General features: G+C 39.7%; 1 protein-coding gene across 1 annotated transcript in view; it reads left to right on the top strand.

The window, feature by feature from the left end:
* The window catches only part of BMP6 (bone morphogenetic protein 6), a 92,207-nt gene that overhangs the window by 4,119 nt on the left and 66,776 nt on the right, over window positions 1-21,312 (top strand). The window lies entirely within an intron of this gene.

Genomic DNA, 21,312 nt, shown 5'->3' with positions numbered 1-21,312 from the left:
GTGCTATTGGGGAAATAGCACTTGGTAGTGTTTTCTGTTTAACATTTATGTACCTCCCTCGTGGCATCAAATAGGGTGATCTCCTCTTCATCCTCTCAGAGTGACCTGGTTGGTGTGGAGATCCCTCTTCTAGGGGTGATGCTGGACTGACAGATAGACTCAAGTGAGCATCCATATATTTTGCTGCCAAGGCTGTTTTACTGATGTTTCAAGTGCCAAGAACAAAGCCCTTTTAAGTCCAGGGAAATGAGGAAAGAGGAGTCACTACTCAAATCAGACTGAAAACTAGTCCTGGGAGCGATGACAGAGCTAAAGCTTCCATGATTTCTTGTGAATTATCCTCGCCAATGTTAAATGAAGACACTATCCAGTCCCTGTTTCACTAGCTGTTGTCTTTAGAGCAACCTAGTGCATGCCGTATGTAGCGTGCTTATAGGAATAAGGTAGGCAGGCTCTTGAAGTCTTTGCTACTTTAGCCTGGGCTAGTATTACTCTTTTTATAATGAAAGATGTTGTGCGACAGCTCTATGTCAAAACTGGGAAGAGGCTGATCTGGTCCCTTATCCATACCATCCTGCAGACCTGAGAATGTGTGCTTCCCCTAGGAATAAAATAAGCAATCCAGTGACAGTCTTTGAGGATTTCAGCTATGATCCAAATCTAGGGCTACTAATAGTTGGATTACAGTGCAGAAAAAGTCTAAACTAAAGAAAAAGTCAAGAGTCAAGAATCATGTTTTTGAGGTGCAGTGCCTGATTATCCATGTTATTGTGCTATCTTGTAGTGGGTAAACAGCCTTGATTCACCATATCGCTGTATTTTGGAGTTAAAGGCCTCCCCCCTTCCTGTCCAAAGACCCAAGATATCTAGGGAAGATGTGAAGGAAAATAATAAGGGAAGATCCAGATCTGCCAAGAAATCCTGAAAATTAAAGACAACTCTGAAAATCAGCTGCCTAACTCCAGTTGGGACTGCATATAAAGCCTCTCATATCTTGGCATGCCAAAACCCATCAATCCTGATCCTCGACAAGACCTCACAGATCTGCCAGCGCAGGAGTGCTCTCTTTCACTGAAAGCAAAGTCAATAAAAAGGGAGGCGTACAAATGTTCTCCCCCTCCTGCCCTAAAAAGCATCAGCTCACCTACCAGGTTTTCTTCTAGGAATCATTTTGTGTGAATCTGTGTCAAGTAACTATAGCCAAACAACATGCTTTCACTATGTAGGGCTTTTCATAGGAAGAAAACAATGCTACAGCACCTCCAGGTTCATTGCTGGAGCAGATTTTTTATTATTATTATTAATCTAATGCATTTGTTCAGCTTACCTGTCTTTTTCTGGTATCAAGCTTGGTTTCAGGAGATATGAAATTAGGCAACCAAGATGTTTCAGGGAAGATTGACTGATTATCTTTACAGTACCGTACCATTCATACTGTCATCCCATCTGTTTATACTCCTGGCCACATGTTGCAAAGGTCAAGACATCTGCTGACAGAGAATAACTGGAGTGTGTGATGCTGCCTATCTGACTGTTTTGCCAGCTGGCTGTGTAAAGCCCTGCTGTCTCAGCATCCTCCACGTGTGTCCAGACCAGGCCAGTGTTAGAAATCATGAAGCTGACGATGGGAATGATTTTGTTGACCTCTGCCAAATCTTGCATACTGTGCTACAGTGCCAGGATTGGTCTCAAATGTCCGAGAGCAGTCTTACGTTTGCGGCTCAACTGATGCAGCTCCAGGTCCTGGTTTATACCATTTTCTTGAAGTAGTCATAGCTTTTTAGTCACCTGGTGATGGACAGCCAGCTGATGACATGATTAAAGAAAAGGCAAACAGTTATCTGTGGTCCTTGGCTGGCTCTCTGCCTAACATTATTTTTAGAATTCCTCAATTCCTTTGGACTATAAATTTGCGGGAAATCATGGCTAGTTATCTTTCTGCCTTTGCACAGGAGCCCTGGAGCATTTGTGGCTCCAAAAGAAGCTGCTGTTTAAAATCATTTCCTCATGCACACAAGCAACCTGACATCACATAGATGTACACGTGCACCTATAGCGGAGTACACAAGGACTGTAGCATCTCTGTTAGCAACGTTAGTGTAGATCATCATTCTTCCAGCTACTCTCCAGTGAAATTAATTTGTAAGAATACTTGGAAGCGAAATGGTTTGTCAAGTCTTAACTTTCAATGACCTTCCTAAGCTTGTATTTGTGAGCTGAGAAAGAATGAATTGATCATTGTAACTCTGTGTCATAAATCACACAGGGTCCCCTGTGTGGAAGTGCTATCAGTGATTATTGTTAATTTTATGTTCCACTGTCAGAATTAGTGGAGGGCAAAACTGTAAAAGCTGTATATCTAGGTAGAAGTGTCATCTGAACAATGCAGTTGTAAACAGACCATGTAGTATTAGGAGGTCTATTCTCTAACTTGGGAAAACTTTTCAGAGCTTGAAAATTTATACTGCCTTAAATTTGGATGAAATCATTAAGTTTTACTTACAGCAAAAAAAAAAGTTTGTAATTGAAAAAATAGTATTCCCAAGGTTGTCTTGATTAATTCAAATCAAATTTTGTATGCACAATAATTGAAAGTTAATTTTTAAATAGAAGCCCAAGTATTTTGTTTTAGGAATGTAAAACAACACTTTCTGACTTTCTTCCTCAGAATAAAACAAAACAAAAAAAGAGACACATCCAAGCTGTTTCTTAGATGAAGGTTCTCTTCTGGCAGTTTTCTTTGGGGTGAACATTGTTTCAACAGAAAAAGATTCAGCCAGCTCTGTTGGGGATGCTTTGCATGGGGCTCCTGAAGGGAGCTCCTGTTGCTGGAGCCCTGTGCCTCTGATTCAGTGGAGGTAGGTCCCTGCGGCATCTAACCCAGCACATCCCGGTGGTGGTGTCTTTCTCATAGTCTTAAATATAAACTTTTAAGTGGTGTTTGTGATTTCAGAGGAAGGAAGGTGGTGTTTAGACTTTCCATGCCATGGAGGCATGATTATTTTTAAGTAATCTTGCATCATTGCTAAGTGGGACAAAGTTAGAGGAAGGTACAAGTTACTGAGGGCATAAACATTCCCGTTGTGTGTTTCTGCTGTTTCCCAACAGTTGCACAGGAACTCTCTTTTTAGGTACAATTTCTACTATTAATTTACTACTTCTGTTTTACCATTATATGTAATGTGCCACAGAAAACAAATAGCATCACCCGAATGGAAAACGTTGTTCTTGGGCGAAAGATTTGCATTTGTTTTAGCAAGCACCTCATCAAGCTTGGGGGACCACAGTTAAGACCCAGAAAGTCTTCCTTCATGTGCCTGCTCCATAGCAGGCGTCCGGTCATACCTAAGCGAACCTAGGTGCAATGTGGAGCGGGAATGGGTATTTCGGCCTGGGCATCACTGAACTTGTAAAATTGAGGGTGAGGAGAAAGAGCTGAAAACTGCTCAACAAATTCTTTTTTTTTTTTTCATTGAGGAGGAGCGGTGCCTCCTTCCACCTCCTCTGTTGCTTGCATCCTTCCTCCCTCCTCCTACTCGTTGGCTTACAGCAGCTGTGGGTGTCCCTGCATGCCGAGGAGGCTCCCGTGGGAGCGCTGCAGCCATGCACCTTGTGCCTGGTAGCGCCCCCGAGACCCTCGCGTAGTCCTGCTGGGCTGGAGACGTGGCCAGGAGAGGTCCCAGTTCCCCACAAGGGTGACTTTGGGGGCAGCCCATGGCCCTATTACTGGGTTACCAGGATGTCTAACGAATCCTACTGGACTTTGGCATCTAAGCCCCGTTTCAGATGGGGGGATCTATGTTTCTTCAACTTCCTATTAGTTAGGCTGCTAGGCTAAGAGACAGCCATGTAGGGCTGGGGGTGTTATTTTTTGTGTTTGGGGTTTTCTTTCTTTTTTTTTTTCTTTTGATGATGACATGTGATGTTTTTGTTTTGTTTTTAAAGGCAGGAAGATTTTGACAGAACTGCCTGCAGCTCTTTTTTACGTTACAGTGTTCATCATGGCACAATGACAGAATTGAATCACTGGTAGCAACAGTGGGAATTTTTGGCAAAAAAAGTATAATGCAGACAGAGCCGAAGTGTTCTGCTAACTAAAACAGTAGCTGTATTTTAAGAGAGCTAGACATGACTGTTTTGATCCAATGTGGTGTTAATCACAAGAATACATAACTGCTTTCCTATGAACTTTCCCCTTAAAAATATCCAGTGATATCACCTGATGTTTTGCACGAAGGCTCAGTATAACCAGAATTTAGAACAGCTGGCTCCATATAAACTTGGAATATTCATAGGTCAAATATTAGTGTATAAATAAAAACATTTTGAAAATGAAAACAGAAGCACAGTATTTGAAATATGCTCAGTGTGCAGATGTTCTTCATGGCCTGAATAGCTTTACAAATTAATCAAGACAGTATTAACACTTGTTTTGCAGAAGTCAAATTTCCCAATTGTAAATGAAAAAATGTTTTTCAAGCAGTATTCCAAAGACGTGTTATTCTATGTATTTTAATCATCTTCTGCAACTGAAAAAGAGGCCTGAATCGGCTATCTGAGGCCCCCTTGTAAATAAGGTGTATTTAATCAAGCTAGAATCTTGCTAGTGGCAAGGAGAGTCGTGTGTTCTTTTACCAAATACAAGTTTAAATATTTGCTCTGTTTAAATCATGTATATAAAAATGCAAGTGCACAGGCAGTATTCTTATCTTGTCATTTACTGCATTACATTCACATGGCATATATGGTCAAGGTATTAGACACTGTGTTTGCATAAGGGCTAAAGGGTGACATAATGTCTATTAAAGCATAATCACTTAGCTCCACACCAGGCAACAAGGAGCATTTTAAAAATGAAAACAGATTAAAGTCTGTAGGCTGTGATGTTCACAGCCATGAGGAAAGAGGAGTTGGAGAGACGTGTCTATAGTTTGTCTCAAAAAGAGGTTTTGCGTTATTGCAAGATGCGTTATTGCATCAATGTGTCTCCTGACTGCAACTCCCTGAAGTTTCCACACCATTTGAGAGATGAATCAGGGAGAATAAAGCTGTGAGCAGTGAATCCAAGCCTTCCTAAATAGGAATAAAATCATTCAACTAAGTTGGAGAAAATGCTGAATTGTAAAAAGCACTTACAAGATACAAAATATTTGACTTCCCTTCCTGAGGTCAGAGGAGACTCTCTTTGAAACCCAACAAGAGGGATACAGTGCCACTGGGTACTTTGGGACAAGCCTGAAGAGGAGTAGCATGAAGGCCTTGTAAAGCACCCAGTCCTTGGTGGCCTATCGTGAACTGGGGATCCAAATTTTGTGCCTAGTATGTCTCTAGCCAATATCAAGGAATGCTGAGCTCTGAGATGCAAAACCAGGACTTTGAAAATATCAATATCAGCCCTGGAAAATTTTGAATCCCAGTTATATAAGTGAGTGAGGGAAGATTTGTGGTTATTTTTAAGTATCGAGTTTAGAATGAACTGGCAGGTGATTTGATATTTGGTATTTGGTAGTGATTCTGGTCATTAAGTAAACTTTTCTCATTGTATTTAACATGCGTGCAATTTTAAAATTCTAAAATTTAAGTCTAGTATGTAGTAGATATTTGAATATCTATGCAAAGATTTGATCTACAAATACAGAAGTCAGGTGTTTGACTTAAATACATAATGTTGAAAAGTAAATGCTTCATTTCAAAAAGCAGCAGTCTCTTTTGTCCAACAAGCTGTCATTTTGAGACTGTGTTTTGAGCTTGCGGACCATTTTACTTAATTACTGTAACATCAAAAGTCTTTGACATGAAAGGGACCAAGCAGTGACTATACAAGATAATGATTTGTTTATAAAAATAATTTAAACAGCATATGAAAAGGATAAACACGCATGTCCTGCCAAAATTCACTGTACGTTCTGCAGGCTTTAGTGATTATGAGTCTCTTGGCTTGCCCCTTCAATTTATTTTATTTCACAAAAAAAAAAAAAGAAAAAAAAAGAGGGAAGGGAGGAAAGAAAAAAAGAGAGAAATAAAAAAACTTTCTTATATTTCAGGAAGTTCCAATTTATACTATGGGTGATAGCTGGAAAGAAAATATATGTTTGTTTGACACAATACAAGAGATATTTTCACTCTGAGATCTGCCTGTGTTTTGTCTCTTGCATGTGATAGCTTTTACACTTTAATGATTGTAACAGCCATCCCATCCAAAAATGTTCCATTCTGCAGGATATGGAATGCTCATTACTTAATAGACAATATAAAGATATTACTCTGTCTTTTATCCAGGGCCTCAAAACACTTCATAAATGTTGAAGTCACCCAACGTACTCTGACTAATGTAAATCGCTATTATACTCATTTTCCAAATGGCTAAATTGAGGTTCAGAGTGCATGACTGGACCAGGACTATGATGAGATCCTTGAAATTCTTACTTCCAGTCCTATGATCTAACTGCTAAACCACACTCCACATTACTGTGTTGGCAGGTATCCAAGTGACTTGTTGAGTCAGTGGAACAGTACAATCTTATTCAATAAAATCAGTCTATCTTTGGGTCACAGTGTTAGAAAGTTGGAGGCTAAGAGTTCTCACTTATATTTATTTCCTTTCCACTTATGAGTCTTTCTCATCAGTACTGCAAAACCTGTATATTCTGTTTCCGCTCTCTGTTAGGGGTATGAGTCCTCAGACATGCTTAAAAACGCTAGTTTAATATCAGTAATCGCTCTGATCTTTGTGGGTACTATCCAAACACAAATACTTGCCAGAAGTCTACTTACATGCAATGACTGCTATTTGCATGAAGTGATGAATAATAATATTAATAATAATATAGGAAATAATAATAATAATAATGGAAATAATAATACATAATAATAACAGTATTGGAAGACTTCAGTGCAGTGGGTAGTAGAATGAGTGTACATGTTTATTTATGGCGGGGAGGAGGGTACTCAGAGACCTCGGAGGGACCAGGGCCTTGTATTATCTGCAGTACAATGGCTACCTGTCACAAGCAGACCCTGTCAGATGTCTCCATAGTAGCATAAAATGACAGGGGAAACTGTGTGCGCAGAGGAAAACAGAGAGTAGTGAATCGAATACTTTCACTCAGTGTCTCTTGCATTCTGATTTAAAGAGTGAAACAAAATATTTATGAAATTCTTTGATCAAATTTTTGATCAAATGTGGCAAGCAGTGGGAAAGGGAGTACAGTATTTCTGAGGCGAAGGGAGAGTTGCAGTTGTTCATGGTGGAGGTGCTAGGCTAGCGGTGGACTTTCAACCTCTGTGAGCCACGGTTTGAAAATGTGCAGTTTAGCCACAAAACCAGAAGACGTCAGTGCCGTGAAAACAGCATCAGAGTGAGCCAGTGTTGGGGCCACTTGTACCCTCTACATTCCTTAGGAGTCTGTGACACAGGGGTAAAGTCTATAGGTGTGTAGCTATAAGGTGAGACTTGGCCTCCTGGTCCCATGTTGGAAGGGAGGCAGTCAGCAACATCAGCCCTGAGCTCTTTCTGGTTTTGATGCTTTCTCAGTGTATAAAGATGTCTGGGGAGCTAAAATTTGGTTCAAATGCAGTTCTGTTTTTAATATGAATCGAGTGAATTATAGCTTAATCCGTTCTGAAAATTGTTCTGTTTTACTGCATGCATTAAGGAGCAACTCTTGTATATGGGCGTAAGTTGGCTGGAAACTTTAGGGAGGTTAGTAGAAGTCTGGTTAGTTTACGGCAATATGAAGGCAGTGGAAGTGGTGTGCTTAGTTAAAGCAGTGTCCGTGATGAAGTGAGACAAAAGGTAGCTGTTCTTCTAAGTTAAATTTACTGGTAGTTTTGTTCAGAAACTCTTAATATAAATATAGCGTAATGGCTGCAGTTAGTATAAAGACTGCTTTGTGTTTCAGGAGCTATTGGAATTGGGTCTATCTGATACTTTTGCTATCACTGATCTCAGTAAAAACAGTTTTATGGGGTCCCAAAACATTCTGTTGCTGCTGGCAGTAGTGGAGCTGGCAGCTGTGATTCACTAAGACTTGAGGAGATAGTCCATTAATTCATGGCACTCTCCAGAATAAACATGGCAAACCTTCTCTGAAATAACACACGGTAAATCCTTGTTGTCACTCAAAACTGAACATTTGTATTCAGAAAGGTGTAGTGAAAGAAGCTGCCCATCTCTTAATGAATGGGAAAATAAATAGAAGATGAATTGTGCATTGTGGTACGCTTGACATGGCAAAACTTTGGATAGAATAACAACAGACCTTTCTTAATGTGTTATACATGTTAAAGGAGGACATCATCTAAATAGCCACCAGGCAGATTATCAGTTGATATAAATTGTCATGGCCCTCTGGAATGGATCCACAGTGGGAACTACAGCCTCTGCTCCCCATACTGTGGATCTGCTCTCTTAGCTCAGGCGCTTTCTCTTGGAAAGACAGATTTCAACACCCTCCACACCAGGTCTTCGAAGTCCAGAGCCTCTCCTCCTCTGTGCTATAAGATTTCTGAAGGTTGTTGCAAATTTGAATTGCTTGGAATGTACAGATGTTTTGTGGAGCTTGTTATTTTCTATGTTGGAGGTTATGAGTCAGATTACTGTTGCCAAAATGTTTATGTGAAATCATTTCTGAGTCATATATTTGCATCATATACAACCTGTCTGACAATCAAAACATTCAGCACTCAGCTAATGATTATACTAAGTTTTCCAACACTGTGCTCCAACATAACATAATTGCGTAGCAAAGTGCAATATATTACTTTGACAAGGTTCTTCATGTGTCTTGCAGTGTCAGAACATCATAATTGCTATTATTTGAAATTATCAGATAAATGTGTACTTTATTGCATGCAACAAAGTTAAAAATAGTGAGAGGCAGTTCCCTCGCAAACAGAAAGCTCTGCAGCTATTCTTGGAAACTTGCTTTTTCAGTCTCCAAGTAAATACAATTTTCAAGAAGTTCAATAGTGATTTTAACCTTTTTCCATCCAAGGAGGTGTCTAATGAAGGTTTATTACTGAATTAATGGGCAGTTGTGACTATTTGCGTGGCGGAATTGTTTGAATACCAGGATTCAGCAGCTGTTTGGTACTTTCTGTAGTATAGTTTATAAGCTGGAACTGGAGGATTTTTAACAATGTGGAAAACATAAACAGTCTGTAAGCTACAACTTAATGCATGCTATGTTTATCTGTTGTATAACTTCTGGCATATATAGGGGTCACTTACAAAAATATCCTGAATAAATAAGACAAACATTTAAATCTGTATTTGCCTACATGGTGTGAGAACTAGGGGCAGGACTGTTTGTTGCCCCACCCCAGCAAAATTCAGAACTCCTCTTTAATTGTTCTTCTCAAATGGAATGGGGCAAACACAACAAAACCCCTCAACTTTCTGTTGGGATAACAGCCAAGGAGACTAGGAATACATAGGGGTGTTGGGCTGCTCTTGTGTTTGTTTTCAAATAACTGTAGCTGGAAAAGCATGTGGACAGTGAAATGGAAAATGATTTTAGGGCTGACTTGTCTGAAGCTTGGTTTAGAGTCTTCTGGAATTGGCTTTTGGGAGCTCAGTTCCATGTGTGAAGGACACTGGCAGTATAAAATATCTTTGGATTTCCTCACTTCTTCTATACTGGCACAGTGTGAAGTACAGGATGGATTATAATGACATTCTTTACACTTGCAGTGCAAAAATGTGTGGACAATGTAAGTGTCTAGACCATGCTTAGTAATTAGTGAGCCTGCATTTAGAGCAATAAAAGGTTTCCCCATGCAGTGTTAGTGAGCACCATCCTTGCTTACCCACTCTCCTTGGCCAGCGTCAAAGGCAAATACATAATTGGACTATGAGGAGCAATATATTGTAAAGTGTAGTGAAAAATGCAAAAAAAAAAAAAAAAAAAAAAAAAAGTTGGATGAAGTCCATTTGTCCTGTGCTAAATTCTAGCCCTGTAAACAAACACAGCTGCTCAATCTAGAATCAGTACTCAGAGTGGTTAAAAACAGTGATGCATTGGTAGTGAGATCACAGTAGAAAAAATACATAGCATATGAGGCTGCATTTAGGATCAAGACTGTCCTCAACTCTGATTAATTGTTTTTGTTTGCATGTTTTCATCTATTTATGATGCTGTAGGATTAACTTGAATATAATGATGGAATTTTTTTAATTGTCAGATCACTCAGCTTAGTCTGTTGAGAGCATTAAGTACTGATGAGCCAGTCCTAACGAGCTTTTGTTAAAGAGTCTGAATTGATGGCCAAAAGCTTGAAATATGTATATGTACATATTTCATATTTCTCTTTCTCATACCAATATGTCATCAGTTTGGTTACCTGATCTTTGTTACTATTTGTTACTGTGTATATATATGTGTGTATTTATGTTTACGAATGTGTATATATACATGTATCTCTGTGCAGGCATATGTATCTCCCTGTGCAGGGAGATTTATCTGTCATTTCACCTCAACTAAAATGTGTTTAGAAGTCCTGGATTTCTTAACGAGGGGCCTAAAGCTTCAAACATAAGAAACCTTGGGGCCAATCTTGCTAGGTCACTGGCAAATGCTGCAAGCACTTACACTATAATTTGTCTTGTGGACTAGTTATGTGTTTTGACATCCCTGAGCTGACTAATTGCTCTGGGGAAAAAAATGAAGTAAAGAATGGCCTTGGTTACTGTGATAGAAAAGCTTCCAATCCCCCGTCCATCACATCAATTATTTAGTCACCGTTTTACATTCATCGCAAGACCTAGCACAGTAGGGCTCCTATGGCTTGCCACAATGCAATTAAATTATGCATTTGACGTCATATTGTGCATCACCTATCCTACCCAAGGAGTAAAGAGATTTCTTTTCCTCCTTGGCTTTGAAAAAAGAGAAGGCTAAAGGAACTAGACAGTTCAGGTGGAAAGTAATGGAGAGAGGATATGACAGGATATAAATCACTAAGTACAACTCAGACTGGGACCTGAGAAGTTATTTGGGAGTTCTCCAGTGCAACCCACCCACGTTTGTATGTTCTCAGTTGAGGAAAGCCGGGTCATCATGGCCCAAGTGTTCTCTCTGAAGAATTCACTTTTGTCAAAGCTGTGATGGTACATTGGCAAGTTGTTGTTGTTGTTGTTGTTGCTTTGTTTTGCTTTTCAAGAGTCTTGTCCATATGTCCATTTTCAGGAGTCTTGGCCAGCTTACCCATATGCGGATGAGAAGTCTTGCCTTCCACACTCTGCCATGGCATGTGGTGGTGCCACCCTAGTTAGAACCCCCTTTCCCTTTAAAAATAATTGGGTACCAGAATTGCTGTATAACCCGCGGTGCTGTTGTGACTTTTTTCACTCATGCTGAACATGACCGAACCACATGAGTGGTTCCAATTCTGGAAACTCTCTTTGCTGTTATCTCTTCTAAACTGTATACTGGCTTGAAGAATTCAGTTCTCCAACTGTCAGTCTGGCACTTTCCATAAACACTCAGAGTGGCTAGGTATAGTGCTATAAAACATACCGTTTGAGTCTTATTGCCAAGAAAAAAAAATTGTAAATAGCAGACTTACTTACAGCATGAGGGCTAATTTCTGTGCTTATGCCTTCTACATTTCCATTTTTGCATCAGCTTGGCAAGAAGTTAACCTAAATGTCAAAACTATTTTTATGTAAATATATGCATTATTGAATCTCTTACTCATAAAGTAAATAGTACTTCAAACCCACACAAAACAGCTGAAGCTATATATATTTTCTCACTACTGAATTTGGCTTTTACTACCTGGAGCTGACTGTCCAAAATTAAGTTAGGAATCAAGGGCACTTTATTTTCCAGCTAGTAACATATGAATTCTTGGCTTTGGACTGTACCAATTCAAGATGGAAGAAAACTCGGTTTTGTGCTACAGGTTCTCTTAGCAATTAAAAAAAGAGAAAGAGAGAGAGATCATGATTAAATCAATACATTATTAAAAAGCTTTTCTAAAGTTCTGAAAACATACAGAAAAATAAAAATAGTAAGATGCTGTGAAGGATTTGACATCAAGCAGTATTTTATTAGAGTGTTTCCTGCTGAAAATGCAGTTTGGTGCCAGATTCTGAGGCCTTAGTTACCTAGGGTAATGGCAATAGCCTGAAAACAGCCCTGCAGATTGCATTGATGATGTCTGAATAGCAAGAACAGCAAAACCTGCATTTGGTAAGTACAAACAAAATCAAAATAGGATTTAGGGGTTATGTACTAGAAGGGGATACTCACTGTCATTCCTGGCCATTTCACACTTTTCCTTGCTCCACTGCCCTCATGTCTGTGGGAAGTTAGCTAAGGTCAGTATATTGACTTCCTAAAAATAAGTGGAGGAGTTCTCCAGAATTTCATGCAAACAAGAACTTGTTCCTAAATCCCCCCCAAAAACTTTCACCATGAGTCTGCCATAGTCTCCTGGTGGTCTCCATTGACATGAAAGGTGACACCTTCAACATGAAAGCAGTTAGAGCAGAGCTTGCTACTGATTTTTGCTTTGAACTGTGCTGAAAGCAGGGCTCCCCTGGGTATATTTGCTGCTAGGGCATTCGAATTGACTAGGATCCAAAGAAACAAGGCAGGAGAAGATGGGGAGAATCCTCAGCAGATTTGCATATGATCTGTCAACTCTGATTTCAATCAATTCAAGCAATTATCCAATCAATAATTTGTTTTTCAATCAATTATCCAACCATCTCGTGCAAATGAATTTTGGTCTGAATTGCTTGGAAACTACCATCTTTGGATTGTAAAATACTTGTCTGTCACTGTCTGTGACATAAAATGTGCACATGGGTTTTTCTGCTCTTTCTTGTTTGGATAAACCCAAGCTATATTCAAGGAAAATAAAAATCAGAGTGCTTTTTGAAGCAGATGGGCTGTGAAAGCAACCTCGGTTATGTGAGACTGATGTGGCTGTGAAGCACAACTGGGGAAAGTCACTGCAAGAGGAATTAAAAAACCTACAATACGTCAGATACAATCATCAACATAATTTGACATATCTCACCAGTGTCAAAGCAGATGTTGCAGTCGGTCAGAGGTGGTCACGTCCAGTCTGTGGCTTGGCCTCGCTAGGTACATCCAACCTCTAGACTACAGAGAAGGAGAGGAGAAATACAAAGGGCAGGAGGAATAAGCTGAACCAAGAAGGAAGGTGAACTTGTTGTGTCTCTCCTATGCAGAGTGCTCTAAAGTTGGCTTTAGAGCAGGAGAAGCAGGCATGCAATTTCTAAGGAGGATGTTTTAAGAGATTTCATTTCCAGAAGTATTATTTTCAGCTGGATGAAACCATGGTTCTTGTTGGTGAAGTTTCTGGTTACTTTACTTCTTCTTTCATGTTTCCTCTTTTGCATGATCCAGACCTCCATAAGCACGAGTTATGGTGCCTTCTTTCTGTGGAAGCCTAGATGAATGGAAGAGGCAAGATTTACAGTTTTTTAATTAGAGCAATCAATGGAGCTGAAAAAACTCTCACCTCTCAGCCATAAAAGCCTTTCTGGTGGAGAAATCCTCTGAACCCTCTTTGACAGGAACAAGTGTGAGTGCATCTGCTTTCGTGGAGCATCCCTGGGAACCCTGTCATGGGGAAAGCATTGCAGCAATGCAGGGATGCATCCCAGGGTGGTGTCCCTCAGGCACTCAGAGGTGTCCGGGAGGGAAGGCTGACAGAGCTGTCCAAAAGGAAATAATGCTCATATGCTTTTCTGGCCATGTCCTTTTCTAGGAAAACCCATCATCATGTTCTTTATTCTTGCTCATTAAGTGTGGTGTGTGTTAACAGACTGTTGAGAGTAGGCTAGTCTGGTTTGTCTTTAAATGTGAGTCCTAAGGAAAAACTGAAATAACAGATGAATAAAATTGTTGCGGCTTAGCTTGCACCATAAATACTGTTTTCTTTTTAAATACATTTTTTGGAAGTTAAGGGAAACCAATTACAATCACATTTAAAGCAAGCAGACTTTCCTATATATGACTGCGTGATTCATCTTGACTGGCCTTTTCTTCATTTTGCTTGTGTGCAGTCATTCCATGAGCTTATTTTGTTAACTTAGTCACCTGAGCAAATTAAGCATATGTCAATGTGCAGTGTCTCTTTTATTAGGTACCTGCTGGTCACAGTCAGAGCATCTTCATTTTCACCTGTTTCTCTGCATAGCCACAAGACAGAATTCATCCTGAAGATGTTTTTCCAACTTTTGAAAGCTTTTTGTTTGTTTGTTTTTCTACAGATTATGTAAATGTCATGAACACCTTTCCATTGCTTTTGTATTGCAGTGTTTGCTAAAGCCTTTGCTAAAGACTCGAAGTGCAGGGGTGGTAAGCTAAATTATAAAAAATAGGGCTTTTATTAGAAGCATTGGTGCACACAAAAAGCAAGAAAGATAAAAGGCAGCTGGGACTAGCAAGTATCCTGTGAGCTATGGAATTCACTCTTCGAACATCGCAGACAACTAAGTCATAGGCAATTTGTACAGAAAACTCTACAGAGATCTTGTCCAGTTTTCTCCCATGTGTCACAGGTCACAGAATACTTGCCAATTACCCTGGAAAAAAATGGAGAGAAGTGAAAAAACAAAGCCTAGATCTGTAGGCTGCCAGAGGAGAGGTGCCTCCTCTTCCTTCTCTGTGTTTTTTTTTTTTTTTTTTCCATTTCTCGGGAAGGATCAATCGGGTCCTTACAGCAATGAGACATTTGCTAGATGATGTTCCCAGTGTGGGACACGGGCTGTGTTCAGTGTCACAAAGGCAGGTGAAAAAAATTAAATACTCCCTATTAGTTTGATTTGAGGAAATTTTCTCTGCTGGTCTTAGACGTTGCAATTCCTATCTTTAGATGCAAGAGCAGGACTCAGTCACTGAATCCTAGCAAGCTATGGTGCCACTAGGAGCAATGAGGCCGTTGCTGTAGTCTTGGTCAAGCTGATGCTGCACAGGAGGATGGAAAAAGTGCCTCAGGCTATCAGTGCCAGTCATGAAACACAGAATTAACACAGGGCAGCTATGGGATAAAGGATTACATCTCATTTCATTCTGCTTTGGCAATGCAAACAAATTTGACACCTCTGAGATGATTTCACAAGTTTTAGGTTCTAATTCCAGGAGTTACAGGAATAGTGGTTAAGTAGGACAAATCAAATCTCAAATCCCCTCTCGTTTTTTCAGAAGTATTTCAGTGTGCATGTGCTCACTCTGTCTCCCTCTTATGCTCGTGGTCATCTTGCTCTTAGGAGAATCTGACACTTGCAGATAGAAGATCTTGGAAGCATAGGTGCTGTAAACCTTACTGAAGGGACCTGCTTTTTTCAAATTCATTTTTTCTGGTCTGCCTTGTGACACGTGTACTGATTTAGTAATACACGAATTAGTATTTGAAGAAGCACCATCTAGAAGTCACTGTTCAGTAAATGTCCCAGATGTGAGTTTAATCTTAGATAATGCTTGAAATCGTATCCTTACAAGTATCACAGAGATTAAGCTCAGAAGACCTGGCTACCTCGCAATGGAAATTGATTTAAAATGCAGACAATAGGTACCCTGTATAGGGTAACTGATTTCATTTGATTTTTTTTTAATAGAAAATGATAAAGTTTAGTAATAATAGAAGTAGAGTTTAAATGAAGCAGCATTAAGAAATTACATGTCTGTTAAAAATGCAATCAATGAGTAGGAAGTGATGTTAATAGATACATAATTTAAGTGACTGTACTCTTTACTGAAGATGCAGCTAAATAAATATTTCAGACATGTCAGTGAAGTGAAATTGCAATGAATTTTATTATTTAGTGTTCTTTTAAGGCACCAAGGCAGGAATATATCTATATTCAGGAAAGCACTTAAGCACATGCTTTCCTGAATAGGGACAGTCCAAGGCTTGTACTTAAGTGCTTTCCTGAACTTGGGCCAAAGTCTTCTAAGAGTTTATTTTAAAGACACTCTTTCATTAATTAAAACACTCGGTTGAATTTAACAATTAGGTGTCAGCTTGCTTACTGTCACAGAGCAACTTTCTGTAACAGCAGGAGGTAGTACTATACAATAACTGAGGTCAGGAAGTGAAGACTACTTAATCAGCTGACACTAGAAGAGGAATCTTAATTTTATTGGACTCCCAATAGTTCCCTCTGGCAAATGCCGGTGGTCTAAAATAAATTGAAGAACTCTGCCAAGAAATGGTCCAAAACTGTTTACAGAATCTGGTATGGAACCAGGCTGAGCTTAAGGCTTTTCCCCATTGTAATAGCTCTGAATAGTATTGTAATTTTACTGGTGCAGCTAATACATGTGGCTGGGCCACAGTGATCCCAGCCAGATGTTTTGTTCTGTTTATGTGGATGTAAAAGTTTTATTTGGTCATTCTTCATGAGTGTCCAGTTGCACTTTTTCTCACTTCTGTGGCTTGGAGCCAATGGTACTAATGGCACTATCAGATGATCTGAAGAAAGTGGAGTCATTGTAATGCTACTTTTTTTTCCTCACCCTCCAGGATCCTGGCTGGTCTCTATTGCTCTGAAATGCAGGATTGGAATATTACTTACTCATTCTGTCCTTCATCACATTCGGCATTCATTGCTTTCTACCTAAAGGAAGCAAAGGTTGCTGAAACAGTTAGGCAGTCGCTTCCTTGAAAGGGAGAAGTGGGACCCTCAGTCATGCTTTTGACAGCTGCTACTGACAATTCAGTATTTGGGTCTGACTTTAAGTGGTGTGAGGATATTAACACTAATAATGATAAAAATTTAACTTTTGTCTGGAATGCATGGCTAAAGAGTCCTTATTCCCAGAGGAAGTGTCATTCAGGCATCTGCTGGAATGGTCAGCAAACACAGAAGGCTAAAATTTTGAGTAGCCTGGAGACAAAAGAGCAATCCTTGTGGGGGGATTTCTCTAGAGAGCCTACCCAAGGCTATGCACTCAGGCATCCCTATCCAAAAACCATGTTGCTGAAGTAAGGCTTGTTGAAAATGCTGTTGGACTCTTGCCTGGTAATAGCTTCAGTTATCTACAGCAAAGGAAATTCACTGTTGGGTTTTCAATCATGAGACAGACTTAAAACAAGGTTTATGGACTTTAAGGCCCTATTATATTTTCTTTCTGGCCTCATAGGTTTACTGAATCCATCCTTTGCCTTGGAAAGTAGAAGTAGATTGCTAAGTAGATCAGTATCTTCTCTCTATCTTGCTGCACAGAGGTGACTCCATTGTTACTGTGGTTGTCTTGTGTTGCTTATTTTCATTTTCTTTGCTCTATAATTTGAGATCTGTAGCTGTGGGATAACATGCAGAGTCTGGTTTTTGTGTCAGTGTCTTCCTCTAAGTTTTCTGCACAGAGTTTTCCTAAGGTAGAATAATGTTATTTTTTACATCAACCTTTGACCTCTAAAATTGAACACTGCACTATTATGGATTAACTACAGACAGCATTTTCACTACAACATGCTATTTATTTTCTCCCTTTTACCACCAAAACAGAAAGACTCAAGTGTGAGCTCATTTGTTACGTGTTCAAACCTACTTCTGAAAGAGTTTCCCATGCAAAGCTTCATATAATGTTGTTCACTCTCTCTTCTTGCCTGCCAGTTGATTACCTCCAGTACCTGTTTCATCTTGCCCTTTAGGTTACAAGCTCCTGACTGAGTGGTGGAAAAGGACATTCCCTTCCAGTATAAATTTTATAGTGTGCCAGCACAATGGGGTCCCAAGTGGTATGAAGCTTTCAAATGTTATTTCTGTCATGAACTTTCAAGGACCTGAGGCTGTTCTTGGCATTGTCCAAGAGCCAGAAAATATAACTTAATGCCTATCCTGTAACTACATAAAAGATTGGCCTCTGGAATATCAGTACTGTCAAGCTGTTGTTGGAGAATATTCTCGGATAGGGCTGCCTGGGCAAGGAGGAGAGGAATGAAGGAGAAAATAATTCTTGTGAAAAAAAAAAACAAGACTCTAGGGTTTGGTGAGTGCAGACTGGATTGCTGATAGGTTGAATTTTCCATTTTATGGAAACAGTGCCAGAATACGACAATCAAATACATACTGCATTTCCTCTGCCTTCCCATTGTAAAACTTGAGAGTCATTTCATATTAACCAAAACCAGATACATCCATCAAGTTTCCATACACTGAAGCAGTATAGGGTGGGGTGAAGCTGGTATTAATAGGTCTGTTCATCACAATAAATTTTCCTGGTAGATGTGGGTGGTTCAGATTATGTGAAGAAATGGCTCAGAAGTGATCAGTCTCCACCCAGAAAAGCAGGAATTTGTAGCAGGGAGTGTCCCGCATACCGGTAATAAAACATGATGGCTAAATGAATAATGTTTTCTTCAAGGGTTTTATTTTAAATTCAGGTGAGCCGTGATTTAGCTAGCAACAAAATTAATTTTAGTTTCACAGGTGTTCTTTGATCTAGGTTGCTGGTCTATCCTCCATAGGTAAATATGCATTCGATTAAGACCCTGGCATAAGCTGTTATCATCATGGTTCTATCCAGTGCACCATAAAAAGCCCTATAAAATAGGAAGGTTCTCTAGGGATCTAGTAATCGCTCTTCTCACCAATATAAACCCAGCATTTTTGTGAATTTCTGTCATTATGCAAACTGTGCATTCACTTCAGAATTATATGTATGTGTGTGTATGTATGTATATATATATATATATTTTTTTTTTTGTGGCAGTGCTTAGAGTTAGTAAAGAGAACTACATGGAGCTGGACATTGTACCACTACATAACAGAGAGGACAATTCTGCCTTTGACAACAAGGAGGACATGACAGGATAAGAGTAACAACAGGGGTGGAGGACAAACTGCACAGAGATTAATGGATAAATATGTGATGACTCACAGTCACATTAAACCAATTCTTTGATATATAGTATGTTATACATAAATGATGTGGGAACATATATTTTGCAGAATTTCCAATCAGATTTGGAGATTTAAGGCGTTTATTTTTTAAAGGAAAATAAGAATCATACAACATTTAAGGGATAAGAACTCTTTGCTCAATGAAGAACAGAGAGATGAAGTCTGTTGGGAAATTATGCACTTCCATTTGTCTCTACTAGATCGCTCTGCTCTTTGGGGAACATATATGTACAGAGACTCAAATTGATCAACTGAATGGAAGGAGAGAGGAGACAAACCTCAAAGCAAAGTCTGAACATGAACAGAAGGGAACCTTTTCCCTTCAAAATAGATTGTTAGGGATGTCAGGAGTTCCTGTGACATTTGTGGCAGTGAAGACCCACTGAAGCACAAGCCTATCTGCCACTGCCTTCCTGCATTGCTTGCTTTGGGCATCTTCAGAGGTAGCCAGGATGGCTCTGCATTTGGTTATGGGCACTATGCAGATGAGGATTACCTTCTTCCTGTGTCTGTTAGATGGTCTTCTTGACTTTCCAAGCCTGAATATTTGTTCTTACATCAACAATTTGAAATCACTGAGGCAGGGAGGAGTGAAGACATGGAAAAGTTGTCCAAAGAGATCAAACAGCAAAATGCACTCCCATATCTTACAGTAATATCTCTGAGTTTCTTTGTTGTAGGCTGTATATAGCAATTGTACCCCAGAGGAAGGACATTAGCTGTTTAGTTGAGACATAGCTCATAATTTGGTAAAGACATTTCAAGATGGTCACATTTTTGTGGATGAATGTAGAAGGCTAAATGACAAGTCATGCCTTTACTGTCTCATGTTTTACCATTTAAGCTTCTCATTTGCTGATTCTGTAAATGCTTAAGTTTCTTGCCTAGGTCTGGAGCTTCCTGTTCTTCTTTTGGAGGAAAACAGCCATCTTTACCGCAATCCAATCAGGGTTCAAGATGTGCCTTACTAGTCTTGCTTTGTACGTCCTGTGGTTTGCGCTGACTAATTTCCCCCCTATCACACGTTGAAGATGGTGGGTGCCAGAGTGAATGTGTGAACAATTATAGGCTTCTCAAAATATGTGCCTGTGACATGGCAGCAGAGGAGTTCAGACAGTAAATTGGACCTGCATCTGCAGTGCTGAAAGGAGATCTGTAGTAAGGCAGGTTGGGGTGGAAAACAGCCAAAGGCTTGGGGCAGGCACCTGTGTTGGTGAAGGAGGGATGCCTGCAGGGTGAGGAGGCCAAATTCCTAAAACAGACATGTAGGTGAGTAGGAGACAAGAGAATATTTCTGAATCAATACCTCAGTGAGTGGGTGACTGAGTGTGAGCATGAGTGAGATGATAGAGCACTCTCCAGGCAGGTTGAATTTCAATGTTGTGCAAAAGGGCTGTGCTTCCAGCGTCTAGTCTTTCACCATGTGCTTGGCCAGTTCTGGTGAGCTCTGCTCATGCTGTTACTCCCATGCTCACCTGGCCTGTCCTCCCTTTCCAGGCACCAGAAGTGCCTGAGGACAACTGCCTCCCCACTGGGAGAACAAAATGGGGATGGTTGGGGAAGGCTCTGCACATCGCTTCCTCTGCGCCTTCATACTCCTGCAAGTACTGGGAATCACCACCTTGCATTTATTTTGAGTCTGTGCTTGTGCTCAACAGAAAAAGTAAAAATGAGGAGCTTGATTTAGTGGCTCTCTTACCCACTTAGCCTGTTGAGGTAAATCTCTCTGTAATTAGTTAATGTTAATCTCGGTAGCTTCCCTCCCCACTGTGTAACAGGAGTGTTTTATCTGTTTGCTCGTTTCTGAGTTATGGCTTAAGAGGACAGGACATCAGCTACAGATAGTGCTTGTGATGGTTTCTTATCTGCTTTTTTTTTTTTTTTTTTTCTGAAACAATCACATTTTGAATTCAGATTTTTCATCAAGTTCTATAGTATTTCTTTAGTTTTCTGCCTATAGAATGATTCCCTACCAGAAGGAATGCAGATTGAAACGTTATTTACAAAAGAGTTCAGTAGTTACTATCTACTAATTTAACTTGAAACTCTCATAGGTGAGGGTTAGTTCTGGTGTTTAGTTTTTCTTGTTAGTTCTGGTAAGTATTGATTTTGGTTTCACAGGAGTATGACTTGTTACGAATCACATGCTAGATTTCATCATTATTTTTTGTTTAAATATGGTTTTTTTCATTCACATTCTTTTTTTAAAACGAGAGCTAAAGGTTATGGTTTGGGTTTTTTATGGTTATTACTCATTTTTCTGCTGAAATGGAATTGGGAAGAGGAGGACAATGAAAAACAAGAGTGTTTTCTGCATCAGAAGAGCTTTTTTTCTTCACTCATATTGGAATATGTAGTGGATATTTGTAAAAGTTTTTCCCATTTTCTAGCAGTCCCCCAGGCGTTTTTTTTTTTTTTTC

The sequence above is a fragment of the Tinamus guttatus genome, unplaced genomic scaffold (genome assembly GCF_059628265.1).
Source record: "Tinamus guttatus ecotype Peru unplaced genomic scaffold, ASM5962826v1 Tinamus_guttatus_pri_ptg000131l, whole genome shotgun sequence".
NCBI classification, from domain to species: Eukaryota; Metazoa; Chordata; class Aves; order Tinamiformes; family Tinamidae; genus Tinamus; species Tinamus guttatus.
The sequence above is the reverse complement of the archived record's forward strand: the minus strand, read 5'-3'. Positions and strand labels throughout refer to the sequence as shown.